Source organism: Akebia trifoliata, chromosome 9 (assembly GCF_017979445.1).
Source record: "Akebia trifoliata isolate Shusen 1 chromosome 9, ASM1797944v1, whole genome shotgun sequence".
NCBI lineage: Eukaryota > Viridiplantae > Streptophyta > Magnoliopsida > Ranunculales > Lardizabalaceae > Akebia > Akebia trifoliata.
In genome coordinates, this window is record NC_141383.1 from 5,712,396 (window position 1) to 5,731,072 (window position 18,677).

General features: G+C 33.5%; 1 long non-coding RNA gene across 2 annotated transcripts; it reads left to right on the top strand.

The window, feature by feature from the left end:
• The first annotated feature begins 3,574 nt into the window (after window positions 1–3,574).
• LOC147394192 (uncharacterized) lies at window positions 3,575–16,792 on the top strand. Of its 2 annotated transcripts, none has more exons than XR_015181704.1 (3): window positions 3,575–3,665; window positions 3,771–3,828; window positions 16,635–16,792. It is a non-coding gene; the product is annotated as an uncharacterized LOC147394192 (long non-coding RNA). The 2 variants fall into 2 exon arrangements; XR_015181705.1 differs by having other exon boundaries at window positions 16,639–16,792.
• The last annotated feature ends 1,885 nt before the right edge of the window (window positions 16,793–18,677 follow it).

Sequence of the window (18,677 nt, forward strand, 5' to 3'; positions counted from 1 at the left end):
TTTGGAATCCAAAATTACTTTGGAAGGTTCTAGAATTTGAACCATATTGGTATAGCTTCCAACTATGTTTTATCAATTTCAATATACCTCTCCCACGGTCTAAGTATTAAAAGTTTCCCAGCAATATACCATGGTTCTTTTTCTAAGACATTTTCCCTATCTTCCATGTTTAAAAACTTAAAGAAGAAGAGCTTATTATTGTCAGAGAAGACTTCCACTGAGGCCTTTAGCTTCCAAAGCCTTACAACCGAGTCTTGGACCAATTTGAACGATAGTTTTTGGTTAAGAAAGTGACCAACTAAGCAATCACTCCATAAGGTTTCTCCTTCTTCTTGGTCCTCAATTTTGAAGTTAATGAAAACCTTATCTCCTTCCTTCTCTGGTTCATTAAACCTCAGCTAAACTTTAGCCTTCGCAGCTCCATTATTGCCACTAAATAGTGTTGCCCAAGACTTGGGTCTTTCCTCAAACACCTTATCTGCCATAGGGCTTTGTGTATTTTGGGAACTCTTCGTTTGGTTTCTAGTTGTCTCCACATCAGTTCCACTATATTCTGGTCTAGGTGGTTTGGAGTTAATCTTCCCATCTAGGGGGGTTATGTTGAGAACCCCTTGTTTAGGTTTTTGAGCTTGCTTTTTAGGAATCTCCTCTGCCATAGTTGCCAAGCTTTTCCCTATTTCTGAGATACCTTCCAAGTCAATCCGCCCATTTCATCATCATTGAACAGTCCAGTGGTTGTTGTTGGCTCCTCTCTACTGAATCGATTTCAGTAAGGTTCAGGGGTTGGAGGTATATTAGGTTGTAAACTCCAATCATCTCCCTCATCCTCTCCTAGTTCTAAATTTTTTCCTGGTGCAATCATAAATGTTACTTCACAAAAGGATTCCAAGTCAATCTCATAAGACTTAAGTCAAAACCCTAATTAAAACCCTAATCTAAAGAAACCTATTCAATCAAATAAGACTTAAGTCAGAACCTTAATTCACCTTATCTAAAAGGAGACCTAGTCAAACCCTAATTCTTCCAAAAAACTTTATAAATATAAAGTCTCTACAACCTAATTTCGTAGGTCAAAATAAATCCTAGAAAAATTAAGTCAAAAAATCTCCCTAACCTTCTCCAAACCCTAATTTTGAAGTCCGAACTCCTACCTATCATTCAAACCCCAGCTTTTACTCAAAAAATCCCAGAAATCCTTTAAAAATATCCAAAAATTCTTTAAAAAAGTTAAGAAACACTTAGATCAAGAAGAAAGATACTTCAACTTGGAGATCAAAACTAGATCCAGTAATAGAGGATTAACAAGGACACTCTCTGCTAGTACTGAGGGAATCGTCGTAATCTGCTAAGTAATTATTTTTATTACTATTTTTTATTGTTTCTAGGTCTATTTTACAATGTAATATTATTTGAAAAAAGTAGAGATCGGCGTTTGTCGGACGGGGTTGGTGCCTAACACCTTCCAACTCTGTAACCTGATCTCCAGACCCATTCTTTGTGTAGATAAGTATCTTATCTATTGGTAGAGTCAATATTTGGTTCCTAGACCGTAATAACTAGGTGGCGACTCCCAAACCTCAAAAATCAAAAGTAGATTCGCACAGCCCGCGGATCGAGGACGCTTTCACTTATCAAGGCATTTTTAATTTCAAGTTCAATTCTTTACATAAGCTAGTGGTTTTTACCCCTTCCTAATTGAATTGTTAGAAAGATAAAATCAATCTAGCTAGACTATGTTGTAGGTTTTAATCACACTTCTAGCTTTGATGACGGAGTAGCTTTAAATAATTTACCATGTTGTAGGACTGCTCTCTTTGATGGCATTGAAGAGGGAGGTATCAAGACTACCTCATACTCCCATGAAACTGATGAGCATGATAATGATAGAGTTGTTGATGGATTGCAGAATAGAGTCATTCTACTGAAGAGAGTAAGTGTTTCATCTTGGTAGAAGACTCTTTGTTTTGCTATTTAACTTTGCTTGCAACTATTGTGGTGGTGGACCTTTTTTTTGTAGTAGTTTTTAGAGAAGTTCATCTGTAATCCCTCTTTTAATCTTGTTTTATTATATGCTACTGTAGTTTCCAAAGTGCAAAAAAGTGTTTGTAAGTAGTGTACAATGTTGAAGGAGATTAACATGATAATATTGATCTATTTGTCATGTCTTTATTTTAAACAATTGACAGGTGATATACATGAGGAAGTAGAAAACCATAATCGTGAACTAACCCGAATGGTATGTAGGTCGAGGTCATTTGATCTCATGTTTTCAAAGTTCATTTTGGAAATAGTTTCTTAGTATGAATCTGAATGCCCATATCAAATCAGAAATGCAAGTGCAGCCATTTTTCATCCTTGTGTGTAAACATAGGACATTGTGCATTACATGCACACAAGTGCAGCAGGCCCCAAAGCAGTCTGTGTAGCCATTTTGCAGGTACTATTGATTCCAATATAAATTTTTCTACACTGTATATTATACTAAAATCGTGCCAAGTTTTATGCTGACTATGTAAGTGAAGCCTACAATATTCTAGTTTTGATAAGTTAACAACTTATAACGCACCAATCATTACTTTTTAAAAAAATTAATAGTACACAAGAATGCATCAATTAACACCAATCTAGCATGTTCACAAGAACGTATGCTTACATCGTGCTTGAGCATCTACTAGAGGAGAATCAATGGATGAATGAGTCCATTACTGCCATAGCTATTGTGAGTTTTGATTTGAGCATACGTTTATAACTCCCTTTTATGATTAGTGTTAGATATATGGTAATTACATATGCAACTGGAGGAATACCTGGTTGTTGGACTAAGTACAATTGAAGCTCAAAATTTAGAACTGATATATGACCAACAAGTTTTGAACACCTTTATGCGGATTGTAGGCTTGTATAACTAGATTTATAAGTAGGGAAAGTCAATGGCTTCATATCCTTGTTATGGTTCATCATCACTCATTGTCATTGGCTACACCTTATCCTAGTTAAGGTGATACTTGCACGAGATTTGTTCACTACTCTTTTGAGTAACTAATCTGCTCATGTCGTGCATTTGAGTATTATCTTAGATTACTTAATTTCCATGTGATTTCATCTCTGTATGTGATATAGCAACATTTTGCATAAAATAAAAATGAGATTCATCAATGCCTATGGCCTCTGATTCCCCTAACATTGCAAAACGATGCAAAGAAGAGTGTGGCGAAGATTGGCCCAAAATATCACATATTCCCAACATACGAGTTCATGATTAATATTCAACAGCAAGTTATGTGTTCTCTAGTCCTGGCTAGTTGTAAGGATTTGGATAACAACATAAGGGATACTTACATTGGGGAGGAATGATGGGAATAAGCTATCATTTATACTTTATCTGGCACACATTTAGAGGAATCATATCCAATTATTGTGATGTGACTATGATGCAAGCGGCAACTCCTTTGAGCATTGTAGCACCTACCCAGTCATTAAGCAATAAAGATCAAGGCTTGGTTAAGAAGTTGAAAGGGTTTGATGGGCATGCAGTTTCAATTAGCAATGTTGGGAGTATTGTGGTGTCATAGAGGTTTGTTGATCTATTATCATTGTCACTTTGCTGATATTCTGTTATTTTTCTATGCTTCTGCGACAAGTGTTCCGTTTTTACAATGTCCTTGGTAAAAAATCAGTTTGTTATTTATCAATAAAAATAAACATAAATAAAATTAGTTCGTTAAATTTTCTACTCTACTAACTCTTTGACTATATGACATTGGGTGTAGTGTGGAATGTGGGACAGAAGGTTCCAGTAATGGAAGTGATGGGAATACTACAACAAGAGTAAGGATTGTTTATGTTCTTATTGATGTTGGATACCATTTCGTTTTTAATTTTCATTATGGATACCAATAATCTTGTGTCTTTATTATAGTGGCCAAAAACAAGATATGATAACGTTGTCCACCAAAGATAATTTCTCTAGAAGTAATATGGTAGCCCTGGCCAATCCCATCTGATCATCTTTTTCCGTCCACAACTCAAGTCAAAAAATTCCAAGTCAAGTCAAAAAATAAACCATCCCCCCCCCCCAAATCTATAATTATATGACCTTCTATTGACAACATCATACATAGAGAAGCTCATGAAGATTCTTCTCAGTTTACCAGAACATGAGTTTCTTAAATAACCTCCTAGTCTTATTTTACTTCTCCCTCTTCACCTTCACCTTTACCTATGCAATAATCTTCGAGATCCAAAACAAATGTCCCTGAAAGCGCCCTTGATCCGCGGGGTGCGCGGATCCGCTTTTGACTTTGAGGTTTGGGAGTCGCCACCTAGTTATTACGGTCTAGGAACCGAACATTGACTCAAAATTGATAAAAAAAATAACTAATCTACTAAAAAAATGCTGAGTCTAGGGATCACATTATGGGGTTGGAAAGTGTTAGGCACCAACCCCGCCCGGCAAACGTCAGTCTCTACTAATTCCCAAAAACGATTACATTGTTAAAAAGACCTAAATAATAATAATAATAATAATAAATATAAATATAAATATTTACCTTTACAACACAACGGTTTTGTTCCCTCAGATCTGATAGAACAGCTCATCGTATAGTACTACTCGCTTCGTTCTATCACCAGATTCGCTTCAGACCTCCAAGACGAAGTTTTTCTTTCTTAGATCTGAATATTTCTAATTTGTTTATGGATTTCTTGATGTTTTTAAAGAATTTCTAAGTGTTTTTTGAGCTAAAGTTAGGGTATGGATGTTAGATAAGGAATTAGGACTTCAAAATTAGGGTTTATGGGAGGTTAGGAATGCTTTTTGACCTACTTTTCTTAGGATTTATTTTTTTTATACTAAAATAAGTTGTAGGGACCATTATTTAGAGATTTTTTAAAGTGCTTTTTAGATATAATTAGTGTTTAATTATAATTACTTTAGATAGAGTTAGTGTTTAATTAGAATTATTTTTAAATAGAGTTAGTGTTTAATTAGAATTACATCAGATAGTTTTATAATTTAATTAGAATTCTATTAGATAGTTTTATAATTTAATTAAGTTTCTTTTAGATAGTTTTAGAATTTAATTAGATTTCTTTTAGATAATTTTAGAGTTTAATTAGAATTTTATTAGGGTTTTAACTTTGGTCTTTTCAAATTGATTAGGGTTTTGACTTAAGTCTCACTTGATTAACTTTAAGATTTTGACTTAAGTCTTACTTGATTGACTTCAATTTAGGGTTTTAACTTAAGTCTTACTTAACTGACTTGACTTTAAGATTTTGACTTAACATTAATTAATGTTTTAAATATTAATATCAGAATTTTTAATTATTAAAATTATAAAATTACCATTTTACCCTCGGAAATGATTTTTTACGTTTTAAGTCATTTTTTAATGTTCCATGATGTTTTGGAATCGATTTTTCGTAAGAAATTCAATGGGAATATTGATTTTTTTCATTTATAAAATTTTTTATGCGAAATGGTCGTGAACTTTATGAGGGGCATTTTCATAATTTTTTCAAATTTTGTGAAAATTATCGAAATAATTTATTTGATTTCGATTTGTTGTTTTATGTATTTGAAAGGATTTTCCTAAGTGTAATGTAAGCTCTAGGGATGTTTTGAGGTTAGGGGTATTTTGATAATTTGATCATTTTTTAGTGATTTTTATAGTGAAACTTCTTTTTGTCTGAAAAATGATGATTTCTATATTTTTGGGGTTATATTTTCCTAGCGTAACGTGGTTTTTATAGTTTTATTAGTTTGAGATACCTCCTCCGGATTTCTGAAACATATCTAGCAATAAAATATATCATTGAAATAATCGTCCATCATTGGGAATTGTTGCAATCGGGTTGACGAGTTGATTAATCAGGTGAGTGCAAAAATGGGGTGTGTACAAATGCCCCTCTTTAGTAGAGGGTTTAAGCAAACTAGATAGCAAATCTATTTTGGTGGATAGTGCGATATCCGAATGCCAAAGCTAGTGACAATTTATTTTGCAGCTTGATTTAGCAATTCGTCGGGGCATTCGGATCCTTGAGCGTAAAACTCTCCCCGAACTAAAAACTATCTGATCCTTAAACGCAAGCTCTCATTGACGGCGTCAGATCGTTGAATTTTAAAGAATTCTCCCTGACTAAAAAGTGCAAGTGTAAGTATGTGTACTGTGTGAAACTGAGTAAAAATTGAGCAAAAACTAAGCAAAAACTGAGCATAATCTAAGCAAAATTTGAATGTCTTATTCTACATATCCTGGGTGAAAGAGTAATGAATTTTTTTTTTGGGAGTCCTATTCTACCTACTCGGGGTGAAAGAGTGATGAACTATTTTTTTTTTTAAAGTCCTACTCTACCTACTCGAGGTGAAAGAGTAATTGACTAATTTTCTAAGAGTTCTACTCTACATACTCGGGTGAAAGAGTAATGAATTATTTTTTCTCAAAGTCATACTCTACCTACTCGGGGTAAAAGAGTAATGGACCTATTTTCTGGGAGTTCTACTCTACATACTGGGGGTGAAAGAGTAATGAACTTTTTTTTTCGGGAGTTCTACTCTACCTACTCGGGGTGAAAGAGTAATAGACTTATTTTCTGGGAGTTATACTCTACATACTCTGGGTGAAAGAATAATGGACTTATTTTCTAGGAGTTTTAATGTACATACTCGGGGTGAAAGAGTAATGAACTATTTTTTTGGGAGTCCTATTCTACATACTCGAGGTGAAAGAGAAACTAACTATCTGAGTAAAATCTGAGCAAAATCGGAGAAAATCCTTGGCGGTTTCTGAGTAAGCATAATCCGAGTGTCCTCGGTGGCAACTAGCTGAGCATAATCCGAGAAAATCCTCGGCAGTAACTGGCTGAGCATAATCCGAACAAACTCTCGGCGGCAACTGATAGAGCATAATCCGAGCAAACCCTCGGTGGCAACTGGCTGAGTATAATCTGAGCAAACCCTCGGTGGCATCTGGCTGAGCATAATTAAAGCAAACCCTCGGCGACAATTGGCTGTGTATAATCTGAGCAAACCCTTGGTGGCATCTGGCTGAGCATAATTTCGAGAAAGCCCTCAGTGGCATCTAAGCAAAATTCCGAGAAAGCCCTCGATTGTATCTGAGCAAAATCCAAGTTAACCCTTGGCAACAACTAAGAAAAATCCAAGATAACCCTTGGCGACAACTGAGCAAAATCCAAGATAACCCTTGGCGGCATCTGAGAAAAATCCAAGTTAACCCTTGGTGGCATCTAAGCAAAATCCAAGATAACCCGTGACGACAACTGAGAAAAATCCAAGTTAACCCTTAACGACAATTGAGCAAAATCCAAGTTAACCCTTGGCGACAACTGAGCAAAATCCAAGATAACCCTTGGTGGCAACTGAGCAAAATCCAAGTTGACCCTTGACGGCAACTGAGCAAAATCCAATTTAACCCTTGGCGGCATTTGACTGAGTAAAACTGGCTGAGGAATGAATGAATCTTGGGAAAGAATGAATGAATGAATCTGGAGAAAAATGATTAAAATAAATCTAGATGAGATTGAAAATGAATCTAGAAAATAACGATTGAATCGGGAAACGAATGATTAATCTGGAAGAGAATGATCGAATCTAGGAATGAATGGAATTGAGAATGAAAGAATGACATATCTCTTGTTCTAAGTAAATGAGTTATTCTCTAGGCAAAAATCAAAATATGATACCAGGAACGCTTTTGTTTGAACTTCAAGATTTTTTTTTTCAAAAGTTTTATGAATTTAAAACTTGAGTTTTTATTTCTTTTGAACCTCAAGGGTTTTTCAAAAAATTATTATCAAGAGGGTAACCTTAAGTTTGGGATTCCTTTTATCTTTTAGGATTAACATTGCTCAACCTTAAAAATAAAATGCCCCTAGTTTGACAGGAAACATGGCATTGGAGATAATTGAACTCATCATGCAAAAATTTAAAAAAAAAAACCCTTAGTATAAGGGGGAAACTACATATCAAAAAAGAAAGAAGGTGCCCCTTGTATGAAGGTTTGAAATATTTGATTACCATAAGCGCAATAAAGATCCAACTTTTAATTTTGATTAATTTTATTGAAGATTTTGAGTCAGGCTCAAGAAAACAAAATATTTCCTTTTGAGACTCATCATAGAATTCACAATTTTCTCCCTTAGTTCACTTGGGGAAGCAAAAATTTTCAGATTGATCGTAAACAAGATATTTGTGACTTCTGAGATTTTGTTTGGTTTAAGCTGAGTACTAAATTTGATTATTTGGACTTCTGATATTTCGGCTCAGACCGCCTTCTATTTTCTTCTGTTTTTCTTTGTTGCTCTAACTTTTACCTATATCGCCTTTTCAGGTTTTCGATCTAACGAGCGTGCCCTAGCTTTTGCCTAGATCGCCTTTTTAGGTTGTCAATCTAGCGAGCTTTTCTTTTTTTTCTTTACTCTAATTGCTGCCAAAGTCGTCCTTTTAGATTTTTAACCTTGCGAGCTTGCCTTAATTTTTGCCTAAGTCACTATTTTTTGATTTTCAACTTAGCAGGCTTTTTTTCTTCTTTTTATTTTTCTTCCCTTCTGAACTTCTGGAGTTACTGTCTGATCATGCTTTACTACCTTCCTTAACTTTTTTGCACGGTACTTAGGAGGATTTTCATGGGTAAGCTTAGGACTGGATATAAAAAGAAAAGAATTCTAAGGCTCAAAAATCCAAATGCCCTTGTGTGGCATTTCTTTTTAAATTGTTTTCTTTTTCCTTGAATTTTCTTCCCCATTTTGGATGATATTTCTTTTTCTTTTGAATTTTTTCTTTGTCTGGGAATCTATTTATATTTTTTTTATTTTGATGTGGTCGGGCCTGAAATAACTTTTCAGGTTGCCTACGTACCTTAGAATTTTGGGATCAGACCAAAACGTAGTTCGAATTTTTCCCTCCCTAAGTTAGGTGATCGGGTTGAGAAAGAAAAATATTGCAAAGGGCTGAGAAAGGAGATAATGAATTAGGTAGTAGGAAAATTGATTCGGCCAAAGATGACCTCCTTAAATGTAATACCTCTTGATCTGATTAAGGTTGGTTGACTCTAGTAGTTCAATTCTATCATGAACTTGAAGTCAGACTGTTAAATCATTGACTTGGAAGTGGCGAACTTTGACTTTTTTGTCAAACGTATGAGTGACTCTTCTCTGAGAAGTTTACACTTGGTACAAAACTTTTAAGTTGTTTTTCTTTGATCAGGTTTACTTCTTCATACTGCTGACGAACCCAGTCTGTTTCTAACAATTACCTTTCTATCAAGACCTTGAGATACTGGATTTCCATTTCAACTGTTAACTCTGCTTCCATATCATATACTAGAGAGTAGGGAATAACTCCAATGGAAGACTGATATGCCCATAGTGTGAATGGTAACTTCTCTTACGGATCCTAGTGTGATTAGCACATTTTCTTGATGATTATCTTGAGATTTTTTTTATTGACTGTTTCAACCTTTCCATTAGTCTAAGAACATGGGGAGATGATTTATGATGTCGAATCCTGAACTTTGAACACGGAGTAATGACTTAAGCTTTGAAGTACGACCCATTATCAGAAATCAGCTCAAAAGGTACCCCCATTTCGACCATAGCATGTGCTTAAATGAACTTTTCAACTCGAGATGTAGTGGGGATAACACTAATATATTTTCTAACATCTTCTTCGATTCTATCGATATAGACGAGTATCTATTTCGTGTTGAACAACACCCAAGCTTGTACCTAACATACCTTCATATGATCACACAAACAAGTTTTTTGAAGTTTCTAAGTAAATTCATTATCCCCTCGTGTTCCTCTAGGGATAGGATAGTTTCTATCTGAATTTCTTGAAAATTATTTTTTGTTCTAAGGTTCAATGACCTTTGTTTTTTGATTGAAAGTTGTTGAGCCCGACCCTTGTCTTCTTGTTCAAGAGAAAAATATATCCTTGAAGCCAGATTAGTAGTTAATTCGTTAATGCACTCGAGGTATTCAAAAATTTCTTTTATCCAATCAAATTCAGATGAGACGACAAATACCTCTATAGACTTGGCAAATTAACTTGATTCAATAGAAAAAGAGTAGACCCGAAAACATGACATTGAAAAATTGGACTCGAGCTAACTTAAATAACTCATGAAAACTCAACACAGCTTCCCACAACGGGCTTGATTAGGACTGAGGACTGAAACATTGCTTACAACCAACAGAATTGAGGCATGGTGATCTCCAGGAAATAACTGGACGATATTGAGAAATTCTAAAGCTATTTCTGACTGTTAACTACTGACGTTAACTCTAACTGATCGGACTTACAATCCTAACTAGACGATGGACGATTGAGCTTAGGTACAATGATAACCTTTAAACCTCATTGAAGGTGAATTTAACCACTTTTAGTGTTACCCCTTTAATAACATTTTAATGAATCTTGAGATTTTATTGAATTATGTGCATCAATCCATTAAACAATTCATCCATTCAATGATTATTCAGAAGGAAAATAATTTTATTGCACTCTTGAAAATTATTGAAAAATAATATTTTTATTGAATAATAATTTTCACAAATCTGATTATTTTTCGCATTCATTTTCTTTTTAGAAAAACATATTTTGATAATTTTCCAAGGTCCATGAAAAAAATATATTTTTGATAAAAAACGTATGCAAAAATAGATAATTTTTTTCTTCCTTTTCTTTTCTTTTAGAAAGCATTTTCTTTTGAATACTATTTTTTCTGAAAAATATATATATTTTTTAAAGAACATTTTTTTTTTGAAAAACACTGTCAGTAGAAATCACTTTTTTAGATAACATTTTTTTCTTAAAAATACTTTTCTTTTGGAAAACATTTTTTTTAAGATAGGTTGAAACTCGAATTAGAAAAGACTTTGATTTCTATTTTGATTTAAATGGCCTAGCCCATCATGATTGTTGGATCGAGATGGATTAGGTCATTATGAATTATTGCAAAAAATGGATTCTTTATTGGGTCGGTGTACAATTTTAATTTTCAAAACAAAATTTTTGATCCTTGACCATACATTCTGATCTCATACATGTATTTTGATCTCAACATTCACATCATTCATACACATTCATCATTCACAAGGTCCCATTCGATAAACAATCCGGGAACACCCACGATAAGTTCGAGTCGTGACCTACAAGGGAGGTTTCTAGATTCTAAGCTTACTATGTGCAATGCATTTTTATATGGCCACCATTGCCCAAGTACACCTATATACCTCTCGAGCATACTCAATCAGACGGTACGTGGTGACTTGGTTTGATATACCATATAGATGATAATCTAAAACTTCAATTCACTTCTCTAAAACTAAAAGCAGCCAGTTTAATCCTCAGATCAGAGGTGGCACGCGATGCTTGAGCAAAGCCACTCTTAAATCACCTCATTTCTAGAATAGACGTAGTCTATCCTCCTAGTACCGTAGTACATCGGAGCAGGATATCACTTAGGCACTGGTTTTAATCAAGAAGTGCAATTGATGTACTTATATTATCTTTGATATACCTATGGGTACGAGTCAAGAGTTGTAGCTTTTCATAAATGGTTTGACATCCCACGAGGGGACCGACCACGTACTAGTACTACGTTGGCAAATGGGACATGTGACTGTACGGCTTACAATAGGTCAAAGGTTCAGGTCGCTCCAGCCTGGGTGCATCGATATACTTTTTAGAATCACCTAATCAGACGGTACTGATGCTCCAGTTTAATATACCCTAAGGTACGTGACTGGAGTTGTGGTTTTCATGAATGATGTCGCATCTCCGAAGAGACCGAACCACTCACTAGTGCCACGTTGGCTATATTGGGACATGCAAGCGTGCAAAACAGTAAACGTGCATGTGGTGTGTAAAAACCAGGGTGGGGTATACCTAGGGCCTTTTCAAACAAATGGGCCCATGGGCCTGATCATACCATCACACACTAATACCATATGAATATTAGCTAAAATAAATACTAATCCAATAACATCATTAAAATCACCAATAAACACATCAACTATATATTTGATCAGGATCAATGGCAAATCAATTAATGAGCATGACGTAGAATAATTAATCAAACCCAAACATTGCAATAGGCATAATTTTATAATTTTTAAGGTCCAATCAATAATCACTTTTGAGTGATCCAAAATAAATCGAGATTCCAATAGATGTTACATTGATGATAGAATGATAATTGTTGAGATGAGAAGCGATGAATCCTCTTTTTTTTTAATTATAAAAAAAAACTTGAAACACATCCTAAAACAAAATCAAAGAGAAAGATCATATTGCCCAATGAGCTCACTCTCACAAGATAAATCAGGAACATTAATTGTGCTAACACTAGATAAATTCGGATTTTCTGTTAATTAGGAAAATACAATATGAACTTGCATCGATGATATCTAAGGCTCCCGATAAGGAAATTGAGTGAATTCAGATTCTAAATTAATCTACTCGATGAGATCTACATTTTATTTATAAGTGCCTAGACCTAATTCTGATTAGAATGTTCTGTAAAAATATTTTAACATTGCTGTCCCAACCTTCTTTCAGCAACAATTCCAGATTTACAGATTAATCCAAACTTACATCGATAATATCTAAGACTCCCGATAACGAAATTGAGTGAATTCAGGTTCTAAATTAATCTACTCGATGAGATCTACATTTTATTAAAGGTGCCTAGACTTAATTTTTAATAGAATGTTCTGTAAAATGTTTTAACATTGATGTCCCAACCTTCATTCAGCAACAATTCTATATTTACAGATTAATCCTGAACTTGTATCGATGATATCCAAGGCTCCCTATAACGAAATTGAGTAAATTCAGATTCCAAATTAATCTACTCGATGAGATCTACATTTTATTAACAGGTGCCCAGACTTAATTCTTGCTAGAATGTTTTGTAAAAATATTTTAATATTATTGTCCCAACCTTTATTCAGCAAAAATTTCAGATTTACAGATTAATCCGAACTTGCATCGATGATATCCAAGGCTCCCGATAACGAAATTAAGTGAACTTAGATTCCAAATTAATTTACTCAATGAGATTTACATTTTATTAAGAAGTGTCTAGACTTAATTCTCACTAGAATGTTCTATAAAAATATTTTAACATTACTGTCCCAACCTTCATTGAGTAACAATTCCAAATTTACATATTAATCTGAACTTGCATCGATGATATCCAAGGCTTCCGATAACGAAATTGAGTGAACTTAGGTTCTAAATTAATTTACTCGATGAGATCTACGTTCTATAAATAGGTGCCTAGACTTAATTCTCATTAGAATGTCCTGTAAAAATGTTTTAACATTGTTATCCCAACCTTCATCATTCCATCATTTTCATATGTTAATTTGAATATTTCATTATTTAGGGGTCATCAAAAAGTGACCCTTAATTGGACAAAAATACAATACCCAAAATCATCCACAATCAAATCACAAAAATAAATAAATCAATAAATAAAATAAATCGAACTAAATAATAATAAAAAAAATTAGGTCATCCTGGCAATGCTCACATACTTGGAGTTTTTCAAGTCTGATCCTCAATAATCTCCATTGGAGTCGCTACTGAAAGTGTCCTCGATCCGCGGGGCATGCGGATTTACTTTTGACTTTGAGGTTTGGGAGTCACCACCTAGTTATTACGGTCTAGGAATCAAACATTGACTCGAACGGATAAAAAAATAACTAATCTACTAAAAAAATGTTGAGTCCGAGGATCACATTACGGGGTTGGAAGGTGTTAGGCACCAACCCCGCCCGACAAACACCAGTCACTACTAATTCCTAAAAATAATTACATTGCTAAAAAGACCTAAATAATAATAAATAAAATAAAAATATTTACCTTTGCAAAGCAATGATTTTGTTCCCTCAAATCTGATAGAATAGCTCATCGTATAGTACTCATCGTTTCGTTCTGTTACCAAATTCACTTCAGACTTTCAAGATGAAGTTCCTCCTCCTTAGATCTGAATATTTTTAATTTGTTTATAGATTTATTGGTATTTTTGAGAAATTTCTAAGTATTTTTTGAGATAAAGTTGGGGTATGGATGTTAGGTAAGAAGTTAGGACTTTAAAATTAGGGATTATGGGAGGCTAGGGAAGCTTTTTGACCTACTTTTCTTATGGTTTATTTTTTGATACGAAAATAAGTTGTACCTTTATTTATAGATTTTTTAAAGTGTTTTTTAGATAGAGTTAGTGTTTAATTATAATCACTTTAGATAGAGTTAGTGTTTAATTAGAATTATTTTTAAATAGAGTTAGTGTTTAATTAGAATTACATTAGATAGTTTTATAATTTAATTACAATTCTATTAAATAGTTTTAGAATTTAATTAGGTTTCTTTTAGATAGTTTTATAATTTAATTAGATTTCTATTAGATAGTTTTAGAGTATAATTGGAATTCTATTAGGGTTTTGACTTTGGTCTTATTAGATTGATTAGGGTTTTGACTTAAGTCTCACTTGATTGACTTGACTTTAAGATTTTGACTTAAGTCTTACTTGATTGATTTGAATTTAGGGTTTTGACTTAAGTATTACTTGATTGACTTGACTTTAAGATTTTGACTTAACATTAATTAATGTTTTAATTATTAATTTCAAAAAATTTAATTATTAAAATTGTAAAATTACCATTTTACGAAATGACTTTTTGCGTTTTAAGTCATTTTTTAATGTTCCATGATGTTTTGGAATCGATTTTTCGTAAGGAATTCAATGGAAATATTGGTTTTTATCATTTATGAAATTTTTATGCGAAATGGTCATGCACTTTATGAGGGGCATTTTTGTAATTTTGTCAAATTTTGTGAAAATTGACGAAATGATTTATTTGATTTTGATTTGTTATTTTATATGTTTGAAAGGATTTTCCTAAGTGTAATGTAGGCTCTATGGATGTTTTGAGGTTAGGGGTATTTTGATAATTTGATCATTTTTTAGTGATTTTTATAGTGAAGCTTCCTTTTGTCTGAAAAATGATGATTTCTATATTTTTGAAGTTATATTTTCCTAGAGTAGCGTGATTTCTACAGTTTTATTAGTCTGAGATACCTCCTCCGGATTTCTAAAACATATCTAACAACAAAATAAAGCATTGGAATAATCATCCATCATTGAGAACCATTGCAATCGGGTTGACGAGTTGATTAATCAAGAGAGTGCAAAAATGGGGTGTCTACAGTCCCTACACAGTTTGGGCCGCAGTCGTACCAAGTTGTGGTCGACGACTCAATAATGGCGAAGTTAATGCTAGTGGTATCATTTACATGGACCTCTATGCGATCTTTGATGTGTTGAGATTTGCAAACATTGTTGCAGTGGAAAATACAAATACATCATGTTTTGATTCACGTTCTTATGCAGTGGAAAATACAAATACATCATCAAAGAAGTAGATAAACCTTATAAATTACATAAAACAAGGAAAATGAACATAAGTTGTCCTTAAAGTACATCCATGATGGTCTCTTTCTTTTGGCATTCGTGTTGATGATCATTAAATAAGCTGAAATTTAACCATTTCAAAGCAATGGTTGGGTGTAACTAGTTCCAACAGTTGGCTTTTATCTTTAAAATAGGATGGTCTCAACATTTTTATGTTAATTAAGGAACCATGAATAGTATATTTTGTTAGAGTTCATTCTTGTATGTGCCTTTGATATAATGTAAGTTTGTGTTTCTATGCAACTTACATCATTCTTTTTTATTTACATATAGTTTTTCTTCTCCTATTTTGATTATTACTTCTTTGGTTGCTATATTTACATATATTAGATAGTATTGGTACCTTAATCTCTCTAACAAATAGATGTCAAGTTTGCTAAGGAAGTAGCACTAGTTTAAATCTTTGTTCTACTTCTTTTGTATGACAGTTTTGACTCTTAACTTATCATTGGACTTAGAAGGAGATGACAATGCAAGTGTCGATTCAGGGCTCTTCCTTTGGGAATGATTTATGTTCTTGCTAAACCCAATTAATGTAATTCCTTTTTATTTCAACTCTTTTAGGTGCATTGGATTAGAACACATCAATGTTTATTTGATCTCCTTATTTAAGCTTAAAACCCACTTCCAAGAGAAAAAAAATCTGAGGAAGTGTTTGAAAAATATGTCGCAGGACAAGTTGTTGCACTTGTTTTGTGCCATACAAGGGAATTAGCTTACCAGGTTTGTTTATTACGTGGATCTTCATTTGGTGCTTATCATTTCTAGGTGTTTTGTCAATAGATTTGTTGGAATTAAGTAGGGTGTGAAGCACAGATAGTTCTCTCCATTAACTTTTGGCTCTATTTTTCTATCTGTATTTCAGCCAGGTAGTAATGTGCTGCTAGGAGATGGAGAATTTTTGTTAATATTTGTTGTATGAATGTCATATTTCAATTAGTTTGTCATTGCGAACTATTTGAAAAGGGGTGGAAATTTTATGATGTGTCGAGGTTTTGGGAATGGTTGGAACTTGTAACTTCTCTCTATGTATCCCCTAACTTCATGCAGGGGATGGGTTGGTCAGGCACTTGCTCTGCTTCTTCTCTTTATTGCAATCTTTATGCTGCTTACACGATGGTATAACCAAGGCAGGCCAATAGATGCCGTCAAGGTAGCAGTCTATCCAATGAATAAGATGGAGCAGATTTTGGTAATTCAGAATCCAATTTTCCAAGTTGAAGAGATTGTCCAGAATGGGAACATCATTCTCCTCAAATTGAGAGGCTTATTCTTGTCGGTTTTCCCTTAGGTATTGTTCTCTTTTCTTTGTCATTGGTAGCTTCTGTAGCTTTTATACTTTAGAGGCATTCTATAGCTCAACGTTCATGTTCTTTTGTAAAACATGAATGTTAAGCAACTAGTGCGAGGCAACTATCTATGATGATGGATTGTATTGGACATTGAGTTACTGTTCTTTTGGATGGCTCATAGCCAAAAATCAATTTTAGGTTCAGGTTTAACAGATGGGTTCACGGCTGACCAGTTTGTAAAATAGGTATAAAATTCGTTTACTGGTGTTTACTTCATTGTTTTCCTATTCAAATGTTATTTACCATGTGTTAGAAGAACCTCTTTATTTAATTGATTCTACTTAATTGGATTCCTCATTTTTGTTAAAGTAGAACAATTGCAAGGTTTTAAATAAATGTGTTGGATAGAATGCTCCTCGTTTGAATTCCTCATTTTTTAAAGTAGGCTTCTCGTTTTTTGTATTCTACTTATTTTTTATGAGTTTAAATAAACCTTGTAATTGTTCTTTATGAGTTTTTTTTATTACTATATTTGAATGTTAGTTTATTTATTTGGAATACCAGTTTTTGCCATTTTGCAGATACAAAAATGATCCAAAGATCTTGGCCATGACCAATCTGATAGCCGCATATCAATGGAACGAGATATGTTATTCTATTACTTTGGGTTGATATCTCGATATACCAAATCTTTTTCGTATAGGTGCGAGAACGTTATTAGGATTTCTTTTAGAATAGTAGCAATGTGGGGGAAATCCAAAGCTTGAGGAAAATAAGAGGACGCGATAGAGCGGAGAGAACTAGAAGAGATCAAGGGGATCACGACCATTTACTTCTAACTGTGTTTTATTTTTAAATAATTATGTAACGTAATTTCATTTGTATTTGCCCAATTGCTTCAATCAGAACTTGTTTAGTAATGAAATTTCAATATATAATATGAATTTTGAGTTGTTTAGTTTAATTTGGAGCTTGTTTTATGATTTTTGTTTTATATGTTATTTTTTTGATATTTTTTTTATTATTTAATTTATTGTGATTGATGAATTAGTGGACCGCCTTATTGTTTGTTAAACCTCCATATTCGATGGCCATATTCTATGGATTTTTTTTTAAAGCCCATTCTACAAGAAAATATTTGATAGTCCAGGGCCGTAAAAAAAAAAAAAAAAAAAAATCTACAAGAGAATATTTGACGGAAGGGTCCATCAAATTTCTCAAAATTTGATGAGCTAAGATCGTCAAATATAGGCTTTTTTCACGTAGTGCACGTGCGTACATGAAAAGTCAAGAGAAAATCCAAGGTTTCAATTGGAACTTGGATCCACTGATCTAAAAATCTTAATGAAGGGCACACGTACGACGTGCACACAAGCAGGGTACAAATCTCATATTTAGACCTCACGTGGGGGCTCGTTTGCTTAAATTATCAAGGCCCTTAAAAATATTTTTTATTTTAAATTCTAACCGATTTTTAGACGTTGGTATCTCTTCTTTTATTTTCGTGTCTATTATGAACAATGCAGAATGAAGAGGTGTGTGTGATTGTTTAAACAACCACTCCCTCTTCTTTTTAAATCCCGTGCTTAGTCGAATTTAATAAAAATTCTCTAATCACGTTCTCTCTTTGTTTACTCACTATTTAATCGTTATTATTATACCTATATTACTGCATTATGCCCCCTTGAAACGTGAGAGCACACAAGTTAGTCGAGTTTAAAGTTATATTCTGATGCCCCATTGGAACGTGGGTTGTTGTATCCTAGAGAGTGGACGCCTACATAACTATGGTACCGTAGTAAGGGCGAAATTCTCTTTAAGACTGTTTTGTGCATACTTCAATCTTTAATTTTAGTTAAGTATTATCTATTAGATTCAAAT